The 26,692-nt window shown below is 46.3% G+C and overlaps 1 long non-coding RNA gene across 1 annotated transcript in view; it reads left to right on the top strand.

The window, feature by feature from the left end:
• LOC142924568 (uncharacterized) overlaps window positions 1–26,692 on the top strand; it is a 101,276-nt gene that overhangs the window by 29,884 nt on the left and 44,700 nt on the right. The window lies entirely within an intron of this gene.

Raw genomic sequence — 26,692 nt, forward strand, 5'->3', positions numbered from 1 at the left:
TGAGCCCCCCCCCCCCCCCCCCAATGGGTTTGGCTTGCCAGCTTGTGTTTGTTAAATGTGGTGAGCATGTGCCAGGCTCCGGCGAGTCTGTCCAAAGAGTAGCGCCCGCTCACCCCTCCCATCCTCCCCTCCCTCCCCTCCCTCCCTCGCTCGCGTTGCTGGCCCAGGTCGTCTGCTCCACGCCGACCGCCAGCAACTCCTTTGTGCGTCCCAAGTTTCAGTGGTACGAATAATAAAATATATAAATGGCTTTATTTTAAATCAAATTAAGGATTAAAGTTGTGGCTTCAGCAGCCGACGTTACAGAGCCAGGTTTAAAATAAATAAATTATCACTTTCTAGTGTGGCAGTGGGCAGCATGAGAGAGCGAGATCATAACAAAGTGGTTTTGAGCAAGTTAGTTATTTCATCCTTATTTTTGCATTATTATTATGTTTGTTTACCCAGGGAAGCCTCACTTCGTGTCGAGAGAAATTCACAAGATGGTCCTGCAAGGTGTTCGCAGGAGGGGGTGATGTTGCAATGTTTAATCCTAATTGAGTAGCATGCACATACTTGTTTGTATTTGGATGTTTGACCGATACCAATTACGTTGGTTTAAAAAAAAAATTGGTGGGGGGGGGGGGCAGTTATGGGAAAAGATAGGAGAACCCAGAGGAAATCCATGTGGAACAAGTGGCTAACATATTATTGGTTATTTCGGTAAACGTGACTTTACCGAAAGAACCAAGAATATGAATCCCTGAAGTCACGAAAGCTGTAAATCAAAAGTGGCTAACACACAAACTCCATGCAGAAAGGCACCCCAGTGGGGAATCAAACTCAGAACCTTCTTGCTGCGAGGCACAAATGTCACCACCACGCCACACCGCTGCCTTCTCATCCATGGTACTTAATGACTGCTTAGCTTTGCGATTCGTCAAATCCCACAGGAATCCCACTCACGAGAAGACCGTTTAAGTTGTATTTGATATTTATTATCCAGCAGCGTTAATGTAACTCAACAATAACAACAACTAAGAAACCTCGTTGAAATCACTTGTAACGTTTTCTTAGAATCTAAAACAGGGCTGTAACAATTCAACACTTACCCCCCCCCCCCCCCACATCCAACAATTAAATTAATATAATTAATTCTTGTGATTCAGCATCACGGTTCGATTCAAGAACTCGGTTCTCTGTTTTAACATTGTGGTGGCTGCAGAGTCCTCTCGTGGCGGGAGGTTGCCGCCTGAAACCACAAGCGCACAACCGCATGCGGATGGAAAAACGTCGATTCTGACACACGCGTATCGTGACACGCTGATGTGAATCGATGAGTCGTTACACCCACAATACTCTACTTAAGACCGAAACCGGGGGAATTCTTCACAATTCTGGCAAATCGCCTGATGAAGCTGGTTGCAATCACCAGCGGAATGTCACGTTGCTCAGATTGCCAATGGTCCGAGTTTACACACCGGTGTGCTGAACTAGGAACGTATTGGCACGTTTGGTTCACGCGACAAACCTTACTAATTGGCCGTGTTGGGTGGTGGCGGGTTAACGACACATTTATATTCACGCGATGTAACCCAAAAAAAAAACAACCCTTTCCTGTGGATAATATTGGTCGCGAAAGGCTGCACGTTGAACTGGCATCATTTCACAGAGTCAGATGTTATTCACTGAGCCATTTTGAGAAAAGAAATTTCAATGTTTTATTGTTGTTTATATTACTCACAGCGGTCTATCCACTTGCCGAATGAAGGCCTCTGTAACAACACCCTGTCAATTACGCGGGGGGGGGGGGTGGGGGGGTCGTTTAACCATACTTCACCACGGTGAAGGTGGGGGGGGGGCATGAGGAGACCTTCAACTGTCACTCGCCGCCGTTTGTTCGCCATCGCTGACATCATCGCTGCGGTGGCTCGGAGATGTTAGCTACCTCGCCTGGTATACAGGAGGTCGTGGGTTCGATTCCGACCCTGGCGCCTGCTGCTGTATATTTGGAATTTACGTGTCTCTGGCCCCATGGTCGCGTGGATTTTTTTTTGGGCTCCTCCGGTTTTTCCCACCACATTTATAAACATGCCTTTTATATTATTTGACTGCTATACATTTCTACACGATAAGCCACTTTGTTGAGCTATCATTTGTGGCCATGTGGCTTTTGAAAAAAATAGATATATAGCTCAGTGGGCCTTTCCTGGTAAAACAATAAATAGTTTCGTTTTTGATTTAAAGCTTTCGTGACTGCAGTAATTCATATTCTTAGCTCTTTCGGTAAAGTCATGTTGAAGGGAAACAATAAAATAATAAAATATATATAAAACAATAAAAATTCTCACGACGTTTCGACCATGACCGTTTGCGTTATGGTCGAAACGTCGTGAGAATTTTTATTATGACCGATAATTTTTATTATGACCGTTTGCGTTATGGTCGAAACGTCGTGAGAATTTTTATTGTTTTATATATATTATTATTTTATTGTTTCCCTTCAACGTGACTTTACCGAAAGAGCTAAGAATATAGTTTCGTTTTTGTTTCATAGTTTAATCCTCAAGGCCCTTCATAGTGCAGTGCACTAACTATGGCGGCACCACTCCCCTTCCCCTACCCAAGGCTCTGTCATAACGCTGGAAATATCTGACATGCGCGGTCCAGATAAAGTTTGGCGTCTTAGAGTAATTTACACTCACATTTTGACACGATGCGATTAAAGTGTACGTTCAGGGAGTGTAGCGCTACAGTACATAGATGTCACGAGTTGTTTCAGTAGATACTGTGAAATATGTCAAGATAAAACTGTGGTTTGTGCATTAACTCGAGACTTACATTCTCACTGCGATATTACTTTGAATCCCTGCACCAAACTTCGTTGGACAATGAACAAAAAACCAGACAAAGCCAAAAAAACAGACATTTATCATGTGAACTCATACGCTTATTATTATTACGCATCACGTTTAAATTCCGTAAATATTTTTCACGCAAAAAATGCCCCCGAGCACCGCCTGACACGAATAACCGTTCACTATTTTACGACGATGACCAACGCATTTATATATTTTCATGGTAAGTACATACATACGAACCTACATATTAATATATATATACAAACATACCTACAACACATAAATACCTACATACATACATACAAACACATATACTTTCACCTGTAACGGCACTGAAATAAAACATTAGTACGGACCGCACAATCGTAATACACATTCGAACGTATCGAAAATGATTAAGTGCATATTTAAACGGTTCTAGTTCAAAGGGAATTCTTGTATTCCCAGCCCTCTGATAGACGCACAGAGCGCTGCATTGTTACCCAACGTCAGCACTTAATTTAATTCAGCCCCCCCCACCCCGCGCCCCTGATTAATGCTACCATTTCATGGAAAACACGCTGCGCTAATGCGTTGCAGCAGGTAACCGCTGTTTGTGTTGTGTGTGGACGTTCTGTTTCGGTGGGTGGAGAGGAGGGGCGAGGGGGGGTTGGTGGCACAATGCTTAGTATTGTCAAAGCGTGCTCTCGTATTGTGCTTGGCTGTCGGGCAAGAAGACGTGGGTAGTTTTTTTTTTTTGCGCGAAAGTTTTTTTTTTGGGTGCGGAGAGAACCACATTTTTATTATTATTATTTTTCGTTAAGCAAAAAAAAACGAAAGGCGGCCCCCGCTGGAATTATTTTTTTTGAAATTCCTGAGATTGTACAAAAAAAATATCTGCAACCTGAAATCTCCAAAAATTCTGACTTGGATAGCACACGACCGGTGACAACGGGAATGAGGCCACCGTGGCAAGTATTGACCACCCCGCCCCCTCCGCCTCCTCGAGTGATGTCTGCTGATTGAATTTGCATAGGAGCTGGCCTGGAGCCAGGAACATTCCCCCATTCTAAAAGAAAAAAAACATTGCGAGCTCCCCTTCTGGCCAAGTGCATCTGCATGCATGCATGCACGTGTATGCGCATAAGCTATGTGTGTGAGGAGTGGCGGCTGGCACAATAGCTGCACCCTACAATCGCTCTCCCACCTAGGTTGGATTCCTGGCCACGCTAACTCGTGGAACTTGTCCCGGAATGCCCGCGGGCGAGATGAGCTTAAAATTATGACCATCTGCAGAGTGTCCATGTCAACGCTTTTGCAGTCCGGCATAGTTACTGGGTCCTATTGTCCACGTGTACCATGCCAGGCCTAATTGGTACTCACTAAAACAGCAACTTGGGGTGCAGCAGTTAAGCAGTGGTGAGCGCGCTGCACAAACCACTAAACCTAAGTTTGATTCCCGGCGATGCCTGTCATCAGTGGGTAGTGACATCAGTGCCAATCCTCGACCTTTCACGAGCCCACACCGATCAGCCCTTGAAGTTTGTAAAGTCGAACCTCCATAACCGACACGGTGCTGGAAGGCCTCTGTGACATCAAGCAGTGGATTGACAGTGTTATAAATCACCTTGTATATATAAACACCACTACTAGGAGTGTAGTGCACAAGGTGACACTGTGATCTTGCCTTTTCTATAATATATGAATGGTGCATGGTTGTGAATGAAACCAAAAAAATGTTTTATCCTGACGAGCTATTGATCTAAGTTTTTTATTATTATTAATGTAAGCTACAATAAGGACGTAGAGCAGTAGATGAAGACACCTGTTGTTGTACGGTACTTCTGACGAGGAGACTTTGAGCTGCTCAAGAAGGATCTCTATTGTCAACGCCAACTCACACCAACGCTTCCACTCACTCTCAAAAACCAACCTCGAATCCTCTAACTCCGTTCCCTTTTTTACGATCCCGTCTCCTCCCTTTCCCGTCGATCCCCTTCTCGGAGATTCCCGCACTTTTATAATCCTTCTCGCACCGGTCCGATCAGAGTGTCCTCCTCTCTCAATAATCGGACTGCGTCCTCCCGTGACAGCTGACACTTAACTCGTGGTCGCGCGGCGTTTGTGTGCGAGGATGTCTCGAACATCCTCGCACACTGCGACGCTCCAGGCTCTCCGTACCCAACCTTAACAAACCCGTGCCGAGCAGGGTGGTAGGGGGAGACATCATCCAGCAGTGGATTCTCACACAAGCACTGTACCATGTTTCGGTGACGCGTGATGTTGTTGTTTTTGAACAAACATTACAATCTCTCTCTCTCTCTGAGCCCGTTCACACTTTCAAATGCGGAACGTCGGAAAGGCAACATTGCGTATCTCATATTCTTGGTTCTTTCGGTAAAGTCACGTATAAGGGAAACAATAAAATAATAAAAAATATATGATTTTATTGTTTCCCTTATACTTGACTTGAATAATAAAAAATATATTATTTTATTGTTTCCATTATACTTGACTTTACCGAAAGAACCAAGAATATGAATCCCTGCAGTCACGAAAGCTTTAAATCAAAATTGCGTATATCGCACAGGTGGGCAACGTCGTGCAGAAATATAAAGGCATTTTCTTCAAATACTTTTCTTTTGAGAAGCCAACAAACTGAGAACTGAAAAGGAAACTAATCAAGTTCGTTTGTCCGACTGTACCCAGACATGGCTTATCTTTTTTCAGGAGCTTCTAAATCTGGTTTTGTCGGTTTAGTTCCGTGTTGGCGTGCTGCGCGAGAGAGTGGCCGTAACCTGAGATGACACCAGAAACATGCTGAACTGCATGCATAACTTGACTCTCTTTTTTTAACTTTACACATTATGAGGCTATTGCGCCGTAAATGATGTTGCAGGTGTTTGTCTTTTTGTTGTTGTTGTTGTTGTTGCATCCCCGCCCTGCTCCTTTGCAAGAACATCGGCACACTTATAATGAAGGCCGCAGAACCCCTATTCAGAAAACAAAGTGCTCGTGTTAGACGCGTGAAGTTAAACAACCTGTAACCACGCTCCTTCATTGGTAGGGTTGGCCAAGTGCCTAAAAAAAATTCGGCTCTTGTAAACACATCGAGTAAGGTGAACTTGGCTCATGTCCAAATAGTCCATCGTGTCAGGTATGCCGTGGTATATAGCTCAAATTTCATACCACCTATGCCAGTGCACTCTGGAGCTGTTGTTTTTATTTTAAAAGTTGTTTTGTCTTTTACCTTAAATTGTACTGTGGGAGTCCTTGCCGTAAGACGGGTTCTCTAGAAGCACGGCGCACCCTCCATGTTAGAGAACATGCTCACGAAAGTAGACACCAACAGAACAAATTCTAAAATTGCTCTAAGTGACCCCCGATCCCCCACAATAGAACACAGCACTTTCCCAACCACCTTACCACAGAGAACAATGACCGTTGCATGACAGTCACATGTTATAACGAGACCCAGAAGGAAGAATGAAACCAGCTCAGAGTTTGTCCGCTCAAAACAAATGCTGTCGGAAAACATTTGGTTCAGAAGGCCAATTGGCTGAAAAGATAATTGTATTTCTCCATTATATAAGCACTGACCATTATAAACTCACGGCGTGACAGAGGCTGTATCTAGCCCTAATAGTCAGGGACCAAGTTCCTTGTAGCAAGAGCGGTCTGCAGTCTGTGGGCCTTGTTTATAAAGGCCGCTATACACTTGATCAATTTTGGACAATTATCCCTCGCAGTCATGCGTGTTGAATTATGAATGGAATACAAAGCACAATCTGAGGTAGTCAAGTGACCTCTTGACTATGATCTGATTGGAAGTTACCATTCCAGCTGCTCCTCACTAGGGGGAGCAGCGACCAGATTTGTTAAAATTGTAGGCAACAGATTTTATTTTTCGTTTACAATATAATATTACGCGGAATTTATGTATGGTCACAATGCCCTTAATTTTACCTGCGTGAACAATGGCCTTTGGCAGCTATGGTCAGATGAGGTTCAACATTTTTATTTGATGGCCGTTTTATGCAATGGACCATTTTGGTGATCTTTCACGAATATAAAACATTGTAAATAAATGGTCATCCTTAATAGTGGCTGGGCGGGAGAGCGCGTGGATCACAATCAGAAGGTGACAAGTTAAATTCCTGTTTTATGGGGTTGACCAAGCCCATCATCCCTCCAGGGTCGAAAAAAACGAAGGCCCTCCAACACAACGTGGGTATAACGGCTGCACGTCGCTCCTGGTTTGGCGCTTCTCTGCCTGAACGTGCATTATTTTATACCTGTCTTGCTCTCAAAACCCACTGTGATATTGTGTTTTACAAGGTTCTATTTTTTTACCTGTGTTTCGAATTTTATCTCTTGCCGCTTAACTTTCAGTTGCGGTATTAAGTCAATTTCCAGTTTCGGCATTGTCAATTTCTATGCTGATGACACCCAGTATCACTCGTCACCGATCTTACCCAATGCCATTATCTTCCCTCACATCTTGCCTGGGTGAGATTTCAGATTGGGTTGGTTCCGATTTTCTACAGCTCAATGTTTGTAAAAATGTGAGTTCTGTTTGTGAGGGAAAACAAATATGCCCTTGTAAGACTTCTTTGTCCAACATTCGCCTTCTCAACTCTGATAGCAAGTTCGCAAAAAGCACACACAATCTCCTTGATCAAGAGCATTTGTTTTTGACTTCGCATGTACCTCAACTTCGCAGAGTGTCAAACTGCCATCAACAAAACGTTTCCCACGTTCGCGAAGGGACGCCGACACACGTTCTTGTTTTATTAAGAGCATTTGTTTTGGACACAGCACAAAATTCTAGGCCCAGGCTTCGGTCCTTGACGCTTGAACTTCGTCTTCTCTCCAACTGTCCCTTCCCTTCGTGCTCCCTCCCCTTTTACATTCCTCGAGCGTCCCCCTTTCTCGAAGGTTCGCTCACCCCCATTTCCCTCCCTCCCCCCTAACGGTTCTCAGCCCCCCCTCTCCCCACCCCCGACAGTCCACCCTCGTGTCCCCACCTTTTCCCCTTGAATTTTCTTCCCAATCGGTTTAATTCTCTGACCGTAACCAATCCTCTCTGAGGCCTCCCTACACCAACCAGAGCCCCCTAACACACTTCCCGACCGTCCGCCTGTGTACGAACCCCGTCAGGCAGAGTCGTCCGTTGTCTCGGTCTTTACATTCGTACTGGCTCACGGCTGAAGACGACCACTGGCTCTCGTTGTTAATTAATCACTTTTACTTTAATTTTTTTACATGATTCTTGACAATTTGCCTCCCTCCGACATTAGCTGGGTGCGCCACTGTGGTTGACGACAAAACCAAAGGCGGGAAGTTGAGTGGTAGCTAAAGTGTTGGACTTAGGTTAAGTCCCCGGGTGAACCTGATCCTCCTTTAGCTCAAAGGCTACAGTTATCCGGTCTCCAGAGCCATGGAGGCCGCCCTGGTGAATTCCCACAATCCCATTGTCTTCAACACTTGCCGTGGTATTTGGGTCACTCAATACTGGGGGTGTAACGATTCACACCCATCGCAAATTCAATTAATTGGCACAGGTTAATTCACGATGTGTTTTTTTACATTGTGAATGTAGTGACCTGTAGTGGTTTGAGGTGGCCACATAAATCCATGTATACACTATATATGCGCACTGAAAAATCTATTTATTGTTATTCGTGCAATTCGACGCACGCAGTGCAAGCTTAAGTCTATAATATTAATCGATTAATCATTGCATCCTTAGGTCCTCTACTGAAAACACGGCATAGTGGAACTGAGTGTTCTTCTAATTAGGCTACTGTTTTACAATAGCTAGGATCCTTTAATTAATGTACGTCAGCCTTTGCCTGCATATAAGATGCATCACCACACGTATGTAATGTACATGTACAGCCCTTTGTTAAATCCACTGCTGAATGAGGATCCCTCCCACACCGTGCGGATCGTGGGAGAGTTATTTGACCAAACTTCGCCACGCAGGTCAGTGCGAGTTGACGAACGCGAGGGAGCATAGGAGTACAGTCCAACAGTTGATATTGCCTGCACTTCCCTTTGCTGGGAACAATGTAGACCCCCCCCCCCCCCCCCCCCACAGCCTTGCGCACAAACCAAGCAGCATATTAATCATATGGTGCAAAAATCAGGTCAATAATTATTATTTTTCTTCAGTCCGCCCACTCGTGATCCCGACAGCAACGCGCCGCCCGCCCAGACTCGCACCAACAACAAGCGCCAGCAGCAGCAGCAGGCGGCGATCAACACGATGGGCGCCACCCCACCGGCCAAACGCGAGCCCCGGGGGGCGTCCGCCGCAGTCGCGCGCGGCGACGACGCCCTCCGGTCAGCCGTCGATCCTCAGCTTCTTTGCCAAGGCGAGCCCCGCCCCCCAGGCAGTGAATTTTACGTGTTTATGTAATTTTTCAACTTTTTACGAAACTTAGTGCCCCGAGTAGCTCTCGACGAGGCCAATCGATTGACACTAGTTTTGTTGTCGGTAAGGCAAGACTCGTGTCGTTACGCGGTTTTTTCCACCCCGGGGCAGTGATGGGACCCCGGGGTCCCGCCAATTGCTTCATATATGCAGGTACCTGTAACTAAAATACTGAATGTAAATGATAACCAAAGTGATTAAAAGTTATTGTGTCATCAACAAAAATCTTAAACAAAAAAAACACTTGGAGTCACATGTCATGTCAAGCACCTGGAGGATTTTTTGGAGGTTGATGTTTTTGCCAAAAATGTGTTTTTTTATATTTCAAAGTAAATTATATATATACTTTTTATGTCGGTGTTTGTGCGCTACGGCCCAACCGGTTCCAGTCGCCCAATAATTCCCCAATGGAAGCATGCAATCAGAAAACAATGAGATGAGACGGCAGGCAGCCAGCCACCTTCGGGAACCTTTGCGGTGGCGAAAAAAATGTGGGCGAAAACTATGAGCCTCCCTTATTTATTTATATATATATATGTCTCAGTTCACCTGCAACAAAAAAAAACACGTTTCGTTTATTATTCAAGATGCAAAACAAAAATGACGGCATGCGCGCTATAAAATGAATTTCGTAAATGCAGTATGCTCGTTGTTTGTTTACTACAGTTGCGTAATTTATGTTTCGGTGGGTTTGTATATTTTTCTTACAGTTCACGAGGAAGTATAAATAATAGGATGATGTACACACTTTCTGAGTGTGTACAGTACAAACAAACTATTCTCTTACTCCAGGCACTCAAATGCAATGCTAAAATGTGTAGAGTGAAACCTGCATCTGATGTGGTGATACAGCCACCAATCGAACGAGCAATTGACCCCGTAGCATTTCAAGGTAGTGCTGTCCGATGCTCCGACGTGGTTTATGGTCGTGCCGCGTGTCGGTCGGCACAGTGTCCGACGTTTTACTCCACGTGCTGGAAGCTTCTTCAAGAACCGTAATAAAATATGTATATAAGCTCCCAGAACAATACAGCGAAGTGTCAAGACATCCTGCCGAACGACGTGTGGTACGACCCGTAAACACACGAGAGAGATTCAAAAATGTATCTTTGGGAAGTTTCTCCTATGCCTGTATTAAGACTTCCCCCCCCCCCCCCCCATCTTCACAGTACAGATGAAGCGATCTATAGATTGTCAGAGAGAACAGCCACTGTGGAGATGGAACGACGAAATCATCTCGTGTGCATAGGGGCGCAGGCCCATGAGAGTTGGCAACGTCTCAAAGCAGGTCTTTGACCGGCAGTGGATTGACCGTGGCTGATGGCGATGTTGTATCATGAAGACATGGGGATTTGTAATTCAGGCAGCGCTTGCAATATTTTGGTTTACAACCAACAAGAAGTATTCTTGGTTGGCGTTGATCACAAGAAAATCTATTCACTATGAACATCAAAAGCACCAGCTCTTTAATCAGGAGAAGTCCTTGCCGTATATCTGGAGAGCTTTCCCACATCAAAGCCATTCTTTTTGCTTGTTTACAACATTCAAGCCAGTGGCCCTGCATTTTTCTCATAAAAGCAACGCAGCCAACATGTGCATTCAGTCTTTACATTTGGTTTCATCAACATTGCTTTGATAACAATAACCCTAATTTTTTATTGACCGTTCAAAAGACACTTTTTCCGGGGGTCATTTTGTCACGGGGCACCGACACGCGTGACACATACACGTTCCTACATCGAGCATAAAACAACAATTATCATTGCGGTGCTGAAATTCGTCGACAGACTTCGACAGCAATCTGTGAGGACACTGCAGGTGTAGACTGTTTATCTTCTCAACAATTCGACCAATAATCACGATCGAATGCAAGAATAATTTTTTAAAAAAATTATATAGTGGCGATTGTAGATTTTCACTGGTCAGGGCCACCCAGAGGCGTGTTGGGGGGGAAAAGCGGCCAATTTCTCCTGGGCCTCATGCAACAGAATGCCCCACAATGGACCTGTTTTTATTCATGTCGCTCATGAATAATAGAACCCCACGTGGGATTCTGCCTCAGGGCCTGCGGGAACCTCTGGGCAGTCCTCCCACAAGTGACTGCAGCGGAGGTCACGTGAATTGGGTTGAACCCATTACAGAAACGCACACAGCAAAATAAGTATAAACGTTCACCCCTTCATCAATCCACCACTCGATTAAGGCCTCTCCATGCCTCGTCAGTCATAAAGGTTGCATGACGATACTTCACCACACTGGTCAGTGCCGGGATGGCTGTTTAGTATGCATATCGCGATTGTCATTGGTGCCTTCTTTGGTGGTTCCCCACCAAACCTCGCCTCACTACTCTCGCCTTGCACTGAAGCCTCATGGTAGAACTCTACGCAGCGTCATTCATAATCTGATTAGGACACCAAAGGTCTCGAACTGTTACAGCCTCACGTCGGTATACTATACACTATACACTACACTACGATACACTAGATTATACGCTACACGATACACTATTGTACACTAAACTACACTGTTACAGCCGTCAACTGCGGTTCTCTGCTGTCGCCTCCTCGGTGTGGAACTCTCTAATCCCTTTGCACATCCGCAACATCAAATGCACTTTTATTTTTAAGAAACATCGAAACATCTAAAGGCCTCTGTCAGTTTGGTCAGCCCTTCGAGCAGCGCTGAGCTTGGCTCTGCGCCTCTGGGTTGTTGACTTTGTCTGCAGAATCTGGCGCGTTATAAATGTCATTATTATTATATATGTGCACATTTTTTTAAAACATACATTTTTATATATGTGGTTCGATTAATGTACTCTGAACTTAAGAATCGATTCATCGTCGTATCACCGAGGTTGTCGGGTGGTTCAGAAGGCCAGATAAAGTGCTTTCGAATTCAAGGTAACTGACTGGTTAAGCAGTGTTGTGAGTTCCTGATCTCAGCCTTGTCATACAAAACTGCACGTAAAAAAAAACTCGGCCATGTTAAACTTGGTTCGTCACTTACATTTTGTAAATTCCAGCTCTGAGAATTAACAAAAAAAAGACCGCTTTGACTGTCATGCAATAAACATTTATCACTGCAGCAAGGTGGGTGGGAGGTTGCTGAGGTAGCGCTGTCCTATCCACTTCCGTGGGCCGCTCTCTACCACGAGGGGTTGGCCTACAAGAGTTCCAAATGGACGCTTCATCTCATGACATGGCGCAGATAACACAAAGTCACGCGCCACTAAACGGAGCATCGTATTCACACACAGTGTTGGGGTCGGGTCTCTAGGACTGTCTATGGCACCCGTGGAGATGACAGCGGCCAAGCGTGGAGCGTTGTTTTCGCTTTGTTTGGCTGTGTCAGCATGCGCCTCAAATTGTTATTCGTTATTTTTGTAGGCAGCATTCACAGGCGCGCATAGCATGAGTTGTGAACCTGGCACAGACTTGTCAGGCATCTCTGAAAGCAGGCCATGCAAAAGTAGGCACCCGCCTCAATTTAAGCAGCCAGCCAACAGAGAAAACAACCTTAAAACCAATGGGTATTTGGTTAGTGTCCCTGGAATTTTTTTTCAATGTTCCATTGGTGTAAATGTGGAAGCTAAGAATGTTGTCGTGTCACAGGGAATATGGTATGTTTGGTTTTGTGGATAAATAGGCAATGTGCGAGTACAGTATTGCCTAATTTGGCAAGACGTTTTGAAAATTGTGGCTTTGACCATCGCTGGGATTTAAACTCACAAGATCAAGAACTTGGGCCTGCCAATCAACTTGGTCTGGCCAAACCTGGCAATAACAACCAATCCGAATCACATCCCTGCGCCCACGACCGAGATTCGCAAAGCTGCTTTTTGGAAAGGGGCGGCACAAACTCTGCGTGCCACGAACCTCAACGTCGACACTCGTGGGCTTCAAGCAACGTGCCCACAACAATCACATGATCGGCGACCCCCACCACCGCACTGCCCGGTCTAACATGTAGTAAGGCTTTCACAACCGATGTCATCCATAATAAGGTTTTTTTTTTAGGGGGGGGTGGGCATAGATCTCGCAAAAGATAAAGCTGTCGTTAAAGCCGCCACCACCCGACACAGCACACCAGTGTGTTGGAGAGTAAACCCACAACATTTAGCGGGTTCAACGACACTGATATTTACGTGATCTAACCCAAAGAAAACGTCATTATGGACCGTCTTCCTTGAAAAACAACGGGCAGCACAGAATCTCTAAACAAAAAAAATTGCACGTGAAAAAGCATTGCATTACGAGTGAGCTGACTGAGATAGTAACACTGGTGCAGAGTCAACACGGAGAGTTACAGTTAAAGAGAGAGAGAGGAACAGTCCTCAGACGCAGATAATACGGAGCTGCTTCGGATATCGCTTCAAGTGACATATCCACACACGAGGAGGCAGCATTTTCCACCCGCCCTGAAACAGAGGGGATGTTCGTCTCATGATTGTCAAACTGATATTTTTCATTTTTGTTTTTGTTTTATGGTCGTTAGCCAATTACTACAAAAAAACAATCAACTCTCTATACTTGATAACTCGTTTTAACCAGAGGACGTTGTCTAGATTTAAACCCAGGATCATCGTGGTGCCAGTTCATCGTTTGAACCTCTCAGCCCACGTGGCCATATCTGTATCAATTATATATTCATGGCATTCCTGTAAATGTATTACATTTAGGTATCCCTTCCAAAAGAGATATACTGCACAATTGCCTCACCTCTCTCTTCTTTTTTTTAAACAACGGTGAGATAAAATCCCCTGATGGGATTGCACAACTGAGCGTGTTTCGTAAGCTTAAGACCCAGCCGCCAACTCATGCAAAATATTCCTCTGGAAATTCCCCTCTGTTACACTCCGTGGGCTTAACACGAAACGTGTGACACGGCTGCGTCGGCAGCGGTGAGCAGGGTGCCACTCAACTAAACTTTTATTTATTACCAGGTAAAGCCCACTGCGCTTGCAAAAAACTCAACACGTCCGCCAATAATGCAGGCCTTAATAAGAAATAGAACATTAAGTAGGCAACGTTTCAGCATATGGTCCTTTTTCATAGCGATTTTGATCTCCGCCATGGAGAAGGGCCATTGCCCAGTTTTTTTGAAGAACGTGTTGAGCATGTTTTTTTTATACTTTGTAGGCGGTTCAGGAGTGTTAAAGTTGGTCTTTAACAACTGCTGAGATTCAAACACTCCAAAGAGGTCTTTATTTTCTCCCAAGGAAGGCAATGCAAGGTAATCGCTGATCAGAGAAGCCACCCGCGGGTCAAATAATCTTATATAAGCTGGTCATCTTCTGCACAGTAGAGTTTAACGATCGCTTTGACTTACTTTTTTAGTATTTCACTTAAAGAGATGTTTTTTTTTTTAAATTCCATCTTAGTTATAAACCTGAGGGTCTTCTTATTTTCTTTATTTTGTAGGGTGGGGGCCCTGGCACAGTTCCAATTTTTTTCCCGTGGTCACGCGATTACATTTTTACCCTGGCAGTCGTGAAAGATGGAAAGCAAGCGTACACACACACACAAAGTGCACACACACACACAAAGTGCGCACACACACACAAAGTGCACACACACACAGTGCGCACACACACACAAAGTCACTTGGGTGCGGACACACTTATTTATTTATCTCGCAGAGGTATGGGTGACATGTTTATATCAAAAAAGCACGTGTGCGTTCAAAAGAGAAGCGTCGCTCTTTGTGACGTTCTTTTTTACGTTTCACAGTTGTTTTATTATTGGCGAAACTGGAACCTCGACGTGTTATTGTTCTCGAGTTGAGGCAGATTTTTATTAATTTCACTGTAGCGCTCAAGAACGCATTAGATCAATTGTAATCGCAGTTCTTACCTTGCTCTGTGCAACAGTTGCCAGTTATGTATTTACAAACAAAACACGAATAATAATTATGACAATTATTGGTTCTTTCGGTAAAGTCACGTAGGTAGAAAAATAATAGATCACGACGTTTCGATAAGCAGTTTTTTATTTCTTGCTGTGGTTGTCCCACCTGATGACGATTGCTTGTGTTGCGATCGAAACGTCGCGATCTATTATTTTTCTACCCACGTGACTTTACCGAAAGAACCAAATAGCATGGATTCCTGCAGTCACGAAAGCTTCAAATCAAGATCGAATAATTTAATGACAATTATTGACTCGAGGAAGGCTCGTCAAGTCACAAGGCTAATGTGCACAAGGCTCCTGGATTGGGATGTTTGGCCAATACCGTGAATGAGTGGCCTCGTGTGGGAGAAAACCAGAGAACTCAGATAAACATAAAACAACATGTCACGCGCACACGTTTCACCAAGCGGACAAATCGTAGATCGTATGTACGCATGAGAATAGGTTTTCCCCTTTTTATGGCAACACAGCAGGTGTTAAGATGTTAAAACACCAAACTGGAACCTTTTACAAGGAATCACGTCTGCATTAACCACAATGCTTGTGGTCAGAATGCAACAAAAAACTTACTCTGATAATATATGTGGCATTGTCTTTGAAACTGATTGGTCCACACCAGAGACAGTTTTCTTTAGAGCCTCGTCTCAAAACGGTGTTAGACCAGAGGACGCCACAAGGCGTACGAAACATGCGTCGGTACGCATGTTTGTTGAACTTCTTTAGCGCCATATCATTGTTCATAATAAAGGTTTTTGGGTTAGATCGCGTTAATTTATAAATGTGTCGTACCTTTTTTGCCAGTATCAAAGTATGAAAAATAATAAGAGGCGTAGGCCAATAGGTTTTAAAGACAATGCATATATTATCAGAGCATGTTTTGTTTGCATGTTCACCACAAGGACGTGTGGTTAATGCAGACTTGACAACGTGCAAAAAGTGTCCATTTGGTGATTGAACACCTTATTCCGTGTCGTATTGCCGGAAAAGTGAAAACCTATTATTCAGCACTGCACGTAGCCAGCCGTGCCAACTGCGGCGAGCTAACCGGACCTTCGATCGCGAACTCGGGAGGCCGCCGGTTCCCACGTGTGCCAGCCCCGAACGAGCACCGGGCACGGTCATCAGCTGACTCATCGCCGCCACCACGTGACCACCTCGCAGCCACGTGCCACGTGCTATGCCTTCCACAGTACCGTTTCCCGTTCCGACGTAATCTCCCGTCGATGCCCTTATTTATTGAGAGCGACATTGTCACGGCAAATGAAGATCGATTGATCGATGCCTCCAACGTCTGGCAAGCCGTGTGGTGGTCGCCCATCCAGGTTTCTAAGCAGGCTCAATCTGCTTAGCTTCTGAGATTTGGCTTGAGGCTTGGCACATTCAGAGTAATTCGGTCGACATTGTTGTAACTCAAGGAATTGTCGAAAGTTGGGAGCGGGGTATGCTCACCGCTGTGCTAACGAATTTTCCCTTGATTCATCTTCTTGGTTCTTTCGGTAAAGTCACATAGAAGGGAAATAAAACATAATAATAGTCACGACAGCTTTAAATCGAAATTTCCCTTTATTGTTTAGTAAGTCAGTTTTAATCCAATCGTACAATACACTGAGCAGAATTGATTTTGAGAAAAAAGAAATAAGACCCAAAAAATAAGTTTTGGTTTTATTACCTCACCGTTATTAACTCTGGGACATTGTGCCTATGGGGTGTGTGTGTCACACCATTGTGATGCTGTCATTGAACCACCCATGTGACTTCGCCAAGCGTTGATCGCAAGGTGGCTCAGTGGTCAGTTCGCACATTATGCTGTGCCCAGAGTTCAATTCCTGGCCACGGCCAACTTCTGTACCAATTCAGCCCGCCCCCCCCCCTCCTCCGAGATTCACTAACCCGTACTGACCAGTTTGGTGAAGGATTGTCCAACATTTCCTGTGACAGACATCCGTCATTGTTAGTGTTATTAATATTGTAGTGCCGCGTTGGTTTTCACGGTGGTGCTGTATGGCTCTCCGACTTGTTTTCAGGGCGCTCCACGTGTCGTTCGGCACCATTTGTGTGACCTTTAGCTCCATGTGTGTGACCTTTAGCTTTAAGTGTGTGAACTTTAACTCCATGTGTGTGACCTTTAGCTCAATTTGTGTGACCTTTGCCATCATGCGTGCGACCTTTAGCTCTATGTGTGTGACCTTAAGCTCCATGTGTGTGATCTTTGGTTCCATGTGTGTGACCTTTGGCACCATGCATGCGACCTTTAGCTCCATGTTTGTGACCTTTAGCTCCATGTGTGTGATATTTAGCTCCGTGTGTGTGACCTTTAGCCCCATGCGTGTGACCTTTAGCTCCATGTGTGTGACCTTTAGCTCCATGTGCCGGAGCAAAATGTTGGACAAAGTGGCAAACAACACACGGTACAACCAGCAAACACCGCAGAGGTGTTAAATTAACTTTGTAAAACATCCCCTGGTTATTCGCGAGGGATATATTAATGAATTACCTTAAGTAGACACGTAAATAAACTATTGAAATACATGTGCGTGTATCGTACGTGCATGGAAGCAACGTCTCCATGCCAGACGTTCTCTTTTAGAGAAGTTCTATCATCACTTTCAGGGGCGGAGCCAGGATTTTGACTTTGATGGGGCTGACTTCAATATTCTGAGATATCCAGTGTAATGTTTTCCAATGTGCGCCACAAATGTATAAAACACGTTTTTTTAGATTTGAACGCGAAGTTTATTAATAGGTCGGAGCCGCCGATGTGGCTAATAAGTTCGAAAGGTTGCCGCTCAGGCAGCCTGCAGGGCAGCAGCACAAGGTGGCAGCCTGCAGGGCAGCACGAGGTAGCAGCCTGCAGGGCAGCACAAGGTGGCAGCCTGCAGGGCAGCACACAAGGTGGCAGTCTGCAGGGCAGCACAAGGTGGCAGCCTGCAGGGCAGCACGAGGTGGCAGCCAGCATTTTGCAGCAGCCGAATATCCGGTTATCCCGATTACCGACTTTCCCAAAATTTCAGGGGAGGCTGAGCCCCCCCCCCCAGCCCCCCCTATGGCTCCACCCCTGAACACTTTCTCTCTCATCACTTTCTCTCTCTCTCGATGCAGTCGTGTAGAGTTCCAGATGTGATTCGCGGATAGCCAAAATCGTGGATAGCACGTTCGTGAATGAAGAGGGAATGCCGTAAAAACCTATGGTCGTCCACGCAGCGGCAGCTTTTGGCGAACCATCGAACAAAGACGCTCACTGAATCGCGCGCTTCCAGACGCGCTTCTCCAGCTGTTTTAAACGCTCTTCCTTCCGATATTAAGAAGCCACTCGAGCTATACACTTTGAAATCCAAATTGAAAACTGATTTCCTTCTAACTGCTTTTCGTGTCTAGTTTGTTGTCCTTTTCCCCGCACCTCCGATCAGCACGGTTGGCTACGTAGGGTTGAATGATGTCCAACATACATTTGTATATACATAGTGTAATGGGTTTACGTGACCACCTCGCAGCCCACTCGGGGCTGCTATGCTCACCACGGTGTTGAACGTCGAATCGATCATGGATTTGAATCACGATCACGAAGCGAGTCGAGTGATGTGTGCGAGGGGGACGTTTTCTCTCCCCCCCCCCTCCTCCCCCCCACACTTTTGGCATCGAAGTTTTCATCGCAGCTGCAGTGGAGAGGTAAGTGAGCCATGAATCACACACAGCCTGGAAGGGATCAAGCTGTGAAATTTCACACCTTACAATAAATATTTGCTTCTGCAGATGTACAAAATATTGTTTTTTTTGGACGTAACATAAACAGGAGCCGCGTACTCCGCAGCAAGATATCACTTGCCGTGTTTCCGACCAATATTTTACAAAGCAAAGTAAATACCGTAGTTGGTCGAGTTTTGAATACATCACGGATGTGTCACGCAGAGACGCTACTACCACTGCAATGCATGAAATTATACAATGCGAAACAAATTGCACAACCCCATGGGACTGTGAAACGACCGTGGTCTCGCATTTACGGTTCTGCGACCTCTGAATCGGCACACACGTGCACACACGTACAGACAAGCCCACCACACGTACAACACAGGCACACCACACGTACAGCACAGGCACACCACACGTACAACACAAGCCCACCACACGTACAACACACGCCCACCACACGTACAACACACGTGCACCACACGTACAACACAGGCACACCACACGTACAGCACAGGCACACCACACGTACAACACACGTACACCACACGTACAGACAAGCCCACCACACGTACAACACAGGCACACCACACGTACAGCACAGGCACACCACACGTACAACACAAGCCCACCACACGTACAACACACGTGCACCACACGTGCAACACAGGCACACCACACGTACAACACACGTACACCACACGTGCAACACAAGCCCACCACACGTATAGCACAGGCACACCACACGTACAACACAGGCACACCACATGTACAACACAGGCACACACTTTACACCGCTAAAAGTGACCACCTTTAAATGTCGTGTCATTTTTGTTGTACAGCTGGACAGAGGATAATATTCTGTTTCTCGAAAATACTTTAGGTGAAAAATCTCGGATTACTTGAGTTAAGAATGCAGTTGTATAAGTTCAGTAACTCGCTGTCTTTCAAAACTGAATCGTTTACCTGCAGCGGTCGCTACTGGCTTTCGCGTATTGCGTTTTTCAGTTCCGCCCTAGTCATAACTGTTACCAGATGGAATCCATTAGGTTGAATGGTACGTCAACTGGAGAGTATTTATCTTCAGCCATGGTCAATATACTGCTGGATGAAGGCTTCCCCAAGCCGTCGCTATATCCACGACAGGGGACTACCGTGCAACAAGTCACCTCCAGCTGCACGCGAACTGATTCCATCGCTTCATCACCTAGGCACGTTCCCTCCTTCGGCTGTCATTCTGTCCTTGTTCTCGCCCACTGGCCCATCGCCCCTTGCGGCCGTGACGTGTCTTACCCAAGCCGCACTTACTTGTCTTGGCAGACAGATGTACGCCTTGAACCTGTGTGTGTGTGTTCTGTAATCCACGTGTTCCACTTTCGGTCTAATTCCAAGAATACTCAGTCGCTGGGTCATAAAAAACATTTTTGGAAAAAAAACATAGGATGGCTTAGATTTGTGTTTTGTTCATTCGTCGGATTACATTTTAAGGACATGTCATTTTTTTATACTGTTCTTTTTTTAAACGATTTAAACAACTCTCATTTTAACAACAACTAAAATGGGAATGTATCACCCAGTAATTGCCCAGATGAAACACACACACACTCAACTCCATTTCTAATTCAATGACCAGGAATAAAATCCACTTCCCATCTATTTAATTATAGAAACACAGGAATGCAACTGGTGGGGAAATAGTGTCGATCTAGCAACACGTTCGGGATGTGTGCTGTTTTGTAAATCGAATCAGGAAATAATTATATATCGAGCGGTGTACAGGCTGTTGAGATATGCGGGTGGGACCGGTCTGCCAGAGCGATTTCGAACATGCCCTGATACGTCTGCAGCCTTCGCATGCCAGCAGCGAGCCAGGTGAAATGCGCCGCTCCCGTTCCGCGAACACTCTTTCAGCCGGGAAATATATTTAATTATTATCATTATATAATTATTATTTTATCTCCCCTCCCCCCCAGCCCGCTCCCTGCCAACAAGGCAATGAGGGGAGAAGACTACGTTCCCCGGGTGAAGGCAGGCCTCGGGAGTATCGGCACCCAGGAATGGAATGCGTTTCGCTCGCGTTCTGCGGAGACTGTGAGAACATTTTTGAGCGCTACACCTTTGCAAATACCTGCCCGACCTCCCTGAGCCACTGCCACCCATCCCGTGTGTCATTACCCCGCCGGTGCCGTGGCCCACGCTTGGCGCTCGTGCGTGCTGCTCGCTGAGAGCGAGCGAGAATGTGTGCGTCTGGTTACCTCTTTTGCACCGTGCCGTGGCAATCCACCGAACGCGCCGTTTGCCAATTTTTTTCTTTGTTTCCTTTGGTCGACGTTCGAACCGTCGCCGCAAAACAAACACAAAAAGGTGCGAAGCCGGCTGGACTGCGGCCGATGGTATGAGCTTCATGCGGCTGTCTTTGTAATGCAGAGTTTTAGCCTGCTTCGTAATCAGAGCAATACTAATGTTTGGTCTTATGTAGCGTCGTCATTCACCCAAAATAGCATCTCACAGACAAGCTGGCAGGCAGCCAGGCGGTGCTACCAACGGTTGCCCAAGATGTGCGGTCCTCTATGTATTAAGATGTTTTTTTGGACCAAATGAGCGAGCGTTTGTTATATATGTGGGAGAAAACCAGAGCACCTGAAGAAAACCCACGCATGCAAGGGGGCAACACTCTATCCCGTACAAAAGAGACAGACTATGTTCGTCCGCACTTTGCCGTAGCGCTTTCTCGCGACAAGCCAGGGTATATCAACCTCAACACCCGCGGGAATGGAGTTTCGCAACACTTGTGTGATCCACCGATCCTTTTATTGCATACTCCTTTGTGCCAGAGCTTGCAAATGTCACGCTAATCATTATCATTCAGTGCGTCTACATGAAGTGAATAACTGTGGCTGAATTACATTCAAGCAGCCACTCTGTGTTATGGGCACAATGATTATATGATTACAACCAAATTAGGCACAATTATTCAGATCCCATCCGATGCTAAAAGCGAAGCGGGTTGGACCCTGATTAGTACGTGGATGGGAAGTTGACTGGGAATCCCAGATGATGCCGGCTTCAGCTACAAGGTGGCTCAGAGCTGGACAGGAAATGGATTCCTGAATCCATCTGTGAAAATCGTTGAGTGTTATTCCCTCCCATGAGTGGTAGATACTCTCCAGGTACTAGTTTCATCCCATGACAAACTCTCATGAATGGAATTGACCGACCATCCCGATGCAGCACAGTACTGCAAAAGGAGCCTTTGGAAATCAATGATTAATTCAATTGTATTATTATTATTTTAATCCAACATTTTTAGTGAGAATGACCACAACGTTTTTTTGGTTATTTCATATACTGCCTCCTGGCTCATAACGCGATGTTCACTTGGACCCACACCAAGTGCTGCACGACGCCAGCGAGCGTTGCCAATGGAATGGGCGAGAGAGATTGCGGGCCCGGGGGATTGTGTACATTTTCGGCCGATGCGAAATTCACAGAGTTATGGAGGGAATAGAAACTTTTTTTTAAATCAATCCAAGCGGATTCTCCGAATGCCACGAATTAATACGGCGTTTGCTAAAAAAGAAATGCCACCGGCAAGCTTGTCGCAGCTCGCCGGGCTCCAGGAATGGCTCGCACCTTATTTTATTTTGGCCCTTCCTTTTTCGTGCCGAGCGTAGATTTTTAACATTTCTGTCGAGACGAACAAACAAAAAAGGAAGAAGCGGGGGGGGGGAGGGGGTGCTTTCTTTTTTTTTTCCTGTTGATCGCTGCGCTTGAGCGACTTTAGATCAAACAGTTTTCATCTCCGCTCGCCTACTCCGGCGTAGAAGATACGCCCGGAGAGAAAGTATGTCATTCCTGCGGAGGAGCATTTCCCATGACTGAGGTGCACGCTTGCGATCGCTCATTCCCACGATCGCGAGATAGGGGGGGAGGCTGTTTTACCTTTTTTCAACGAGTGGGATAAAAAAAAGCATTTAAATAAGAGAAAGGTAATCCTGCCTCATAATGCGATAATGGTAGCATGTGTTTTAAAAACACCGCTTGTTACACGGGCGCGGTAGTTTTTTTTTTTACGACAAGGTGCGGTTTGAGATATGCGGATAGCGAGCAAGAGCGTTGCACACATTTTACGCGGAGATTTTGTGATCCATAATAGAGGTTTGTGGGTTAGATCGCGTATATGTGTGTCGTTAAAACCCGCCACCACCCGACACAGCCAACTAGTAAGGGTTGTCACGTTTTTGTGATATAAATGGCTTCATGTGGGACTGTTAAAGGCACAAGAATTATTGGAACGTATTTTATATTCCAAAGATTTGCGTAATTTACCATGTATTTTTTCCCTCAAATGTTTAATGGCATCGAATTCCCACGCGGCATTTGCGTAGTGGAACAAATACAGACTACGTGCGATTTTTCACGTCTAATAAAAAAAACTCGCCGCTTTACAACGCTATTTTGAGTCAATGCTGTTCACGTCAAAACGTCAAGGAAAAACATTTCTTCTGAAACCAGCACCAACCCTGGACGCTGATCGATATCGACACGACCCGGTGAGCAGCTGAAACCGCTGCGGCAAATCTCTCAAGCCTCGAGCTCCATGTAAATGTTATGTAACGGTGTCGAGGAGGAGCACAATGGTAGAACACAGAAAGAATGTGCCCCTTTTTTTCAACTATATAGTTTTTTTCCCCTCCTCGCTTTAAGATAGCGGAGGACGGTCCGTCGTCTCGTCGAAAATATGAGTCACTTCATTTTTTTCTCTCTCTCTCTCTCGCTATCAGTCAACATATCTCACAGGCGGACCGTGACAGGTACACGTTGGTCGGTTGAGTCTGCACCGCTGGCAGTTTCAACCGGCTTAAGGTCACGACTCGTTTTTTTTTGTTCAAACGATGCAACGAAAAAACACAACTGGAACACGCGTCCTGGGCTCCTTCACCTTTCTCTCCCGAGCGAGGAGAATCCAAACGGACGCCGGTAGCAAAGCGCTTTAAAAGGACACCGAACTGGGGCGCAGACACGCACGGCTTGCGTTGGGGGGGGGGGGGGGGGCACAGACACACGTGGTCCCTAGGTCTTGCAAATGTGTGGAGAGTGTTGGAAGACGCACCGGGATGTACGTACGTCTAACTTCTTTGGCATAATGTACGTAGCCCACCGTGCTAATCGGATGTGATCAAAACGATGGAGCGCAGAGCGGAGCGAGAGCAGGTTGCGGGATACTTTTGGAAAACTTGAACTTGATGGTGTAAGACAACGAGCCAATGTGCTCAAAGAAGAACGTGTTGAGTCAGTGCGTAAAAATCCTGCCTTGACGTTGACAAGAAATGGAAACAAAAGCTAAATTAACATGTGCGCACGCGCAATTACGCCGGAGAGGCAGACAGAGTAATACGCGTATCAGAGAACACGTGCAAAGCAGAAACGTCGTGTCGAGCGTTAAAGAAAGTAAGCGCGCTTGGGCAGGGCAGGGACACATCGCTAGAATTGGTGATTATCATGATGGACCTGTGGTCGAGACTGATGAAGAGTGTCAGCCAAAGGAGATAGCACATTCAAGAAGAGCACGCAGGACCGACAAACTGTGTTTCTTCCATGCTGAGACGCTGACGGATTGTGACAAGTTGTTGGAATAGGTCATTGCGGAAAATGATGATGGTGGTGATGGTGGTGGTGATGGTGGTGGTGATGGTGGTGGTGATGGTGATGGTGGTGGTGGTGATGCTGAACCGGTCCTGGGCCTCAAACGAGTACTTGGTGCGGTGTATAAACATCGCTACTAGGGAGACAAAGGCTGCCGGGCGCGGTGCTGGCCACCCAGGCCCTCGTGTGCCGTGCCGGCCTTCATAGGTGCTCGCTGACAGCACTTGTGCCCCAACAGTCTGTTCAGGCTACACGGGGGGGGGGGGGGGGAGGGGGTGGGATCTTTATTCTTTGATGCTGATAGCTCGCGACTCATTTTTCAAAAGGAATCCCGGTGTCGTGCGACTGCGCACGTGCCGAGCTCCTTCCTCGTTCCACGGCGAGGAAGGAGGGCGCGTGGTGATGGGGATTCGCCGATGGCATCGTGCTTACACTAACAAACGCGCACGCGAACTCCCACATCGGCACGTGTGTGCGTGAGCGATAACGCACGGGTTCGTGTGCGCGTGCGTGTGTGGGGAGTGGTGGAGTAGCGGTTGGCGTGTTGCCCTACGGACCTGGCTACCCAAGTTCGATTCCCGCTCACGGCCAACACCAGTGACGATTATCTGATCCGGTCATGGACCTCCCCTAGGTCGACTCAGCCTCGAATGAGTCACTGGTGTGGTGTGTAATTTTCGCAACTGGGGAGACAAAGGCGGCCGGGTGTGATACTGGCCACCAAGCCCCTCGTGCACAGCGCCAGCCTTCTTAGGTGCTCGCTGACAGCACGTGCCCCAAAAAGTCTGTTCGGGCTAGGATGGGGAGGATCGTTGTTTTTGTTTGACTACCCTCATTTGCAATGGCTGTCCATGAAAAATACCCACACGTGGCGACGCTCATGGAATTTGCTCACGTACACACACACACACACACGAAGACCCCCCATATAGCCTTACTTAAGAATGTGGAGCTCACCTGCTGGTAGCGAGCACCTATCAAGGATGGCGCGATGCACGAGGAAGTGGTGCAGTCGGGACCATTCCCGCCCGCTTTCATCTCACGGGTGCTGGATGTTTACGCATCGTGCACGCTTAAGGCGGAGCCGACCTCGTGGAGGCCCAGGACAGGATCTGATACCGCTTGAAGCTGATTTTAGCAATGGCAGTAAATTGAACTCGGGTGACCTTGGTTCATAGCTCAGTGCGCCTCACCAACATGCCAACGCTCCCCCCCCCCCCACACACGCACAGAAATGCAAGCAGGCAAACATTGTGTGCTGCTCCCTGTCTTACTGCACCAAAACTGGGTACAAACTAAGTCGAAACGTGCCCCGTTTAAGAGGGCATGAACATGGTTTCGCAATCTCGCTTGAAATCCACGAAGAACAGAAAAAAAGATTCCCCATGTAGCCTTCAACAGACTGATGGGGCAAGTGCTGTCAGCGAGCACCTACGAAGGCCTATACGGCGCATGAGGGAGGTGGGTGGCCAACACCACGCCCGACCGCCTTTGTCTCCCCAGCGGCGAAAGTTTTACACACCGCGCCAGGTACTCATTTGAGGCTGAGTCAACCTAGGGGAGGCCCAGGACCGTTTCAGATAATCGTCACTTGTGTTGGCCGTGAGCTGGAATCGAACTCGGGTTTACGGGGTTCGTAGCGCAAAGAAGTGCGCAAACCGCTACATTTACTACCGCTCAACCACATGAACACACACACATACACACTTGCAACTTGACACATGCCTACGCCGTAGTATGCCACACTGGCAGACACGGTGCAGCGCCCGAATGTTCGAGAGCGAGCGAGCGAGCAACGCGTGTGAAATCATCGCCGCAGCGGCTGCACACTTAGAACATTGCAATCAATCAATCCCGATGAGTCTGGCATCATTTCGGAAAGACGAAAAAAAACAACAATCGGGGTGTAATCCACCCAAGTTATGCTCAGAGCACAGAGGGGAGGTTGAATGTTTTTTTTTTACAACAACAAAAATAACAATTTTGAAATTAACCTCTCTCCGCTGTAGGTTTGGTCAGCGGCCACTCAAAAGTGGAAAACAAATATGCCTATTATATTCTTAGTTCTTTCGGTAAAGTCACGTTGAAGGGAAACAATAAAATAAAAAAATATATAAAACAATGAAAATTCTCACGACGTTTCGACCATAACACAAACGGTCGTCTTCACATTATATTATTGTTTCCCTTCA

This window comes from Petromyzon marinus, chromosome 14, assembly GCF_048934315.1.
Source record: "Petromyzon marinus isolate PM22_M1 ecotype Great Lakes invasive population chromosome 14, UKy_Petmar_22M1.pri1.0, whole genome shotgun sequence".
NCBI lineage: Eukaryota > Metazoa > Chordata > Hyperoartia > Petromyzontiformes > Petromyzontidae > Petromyzon > Petromyzon marinus.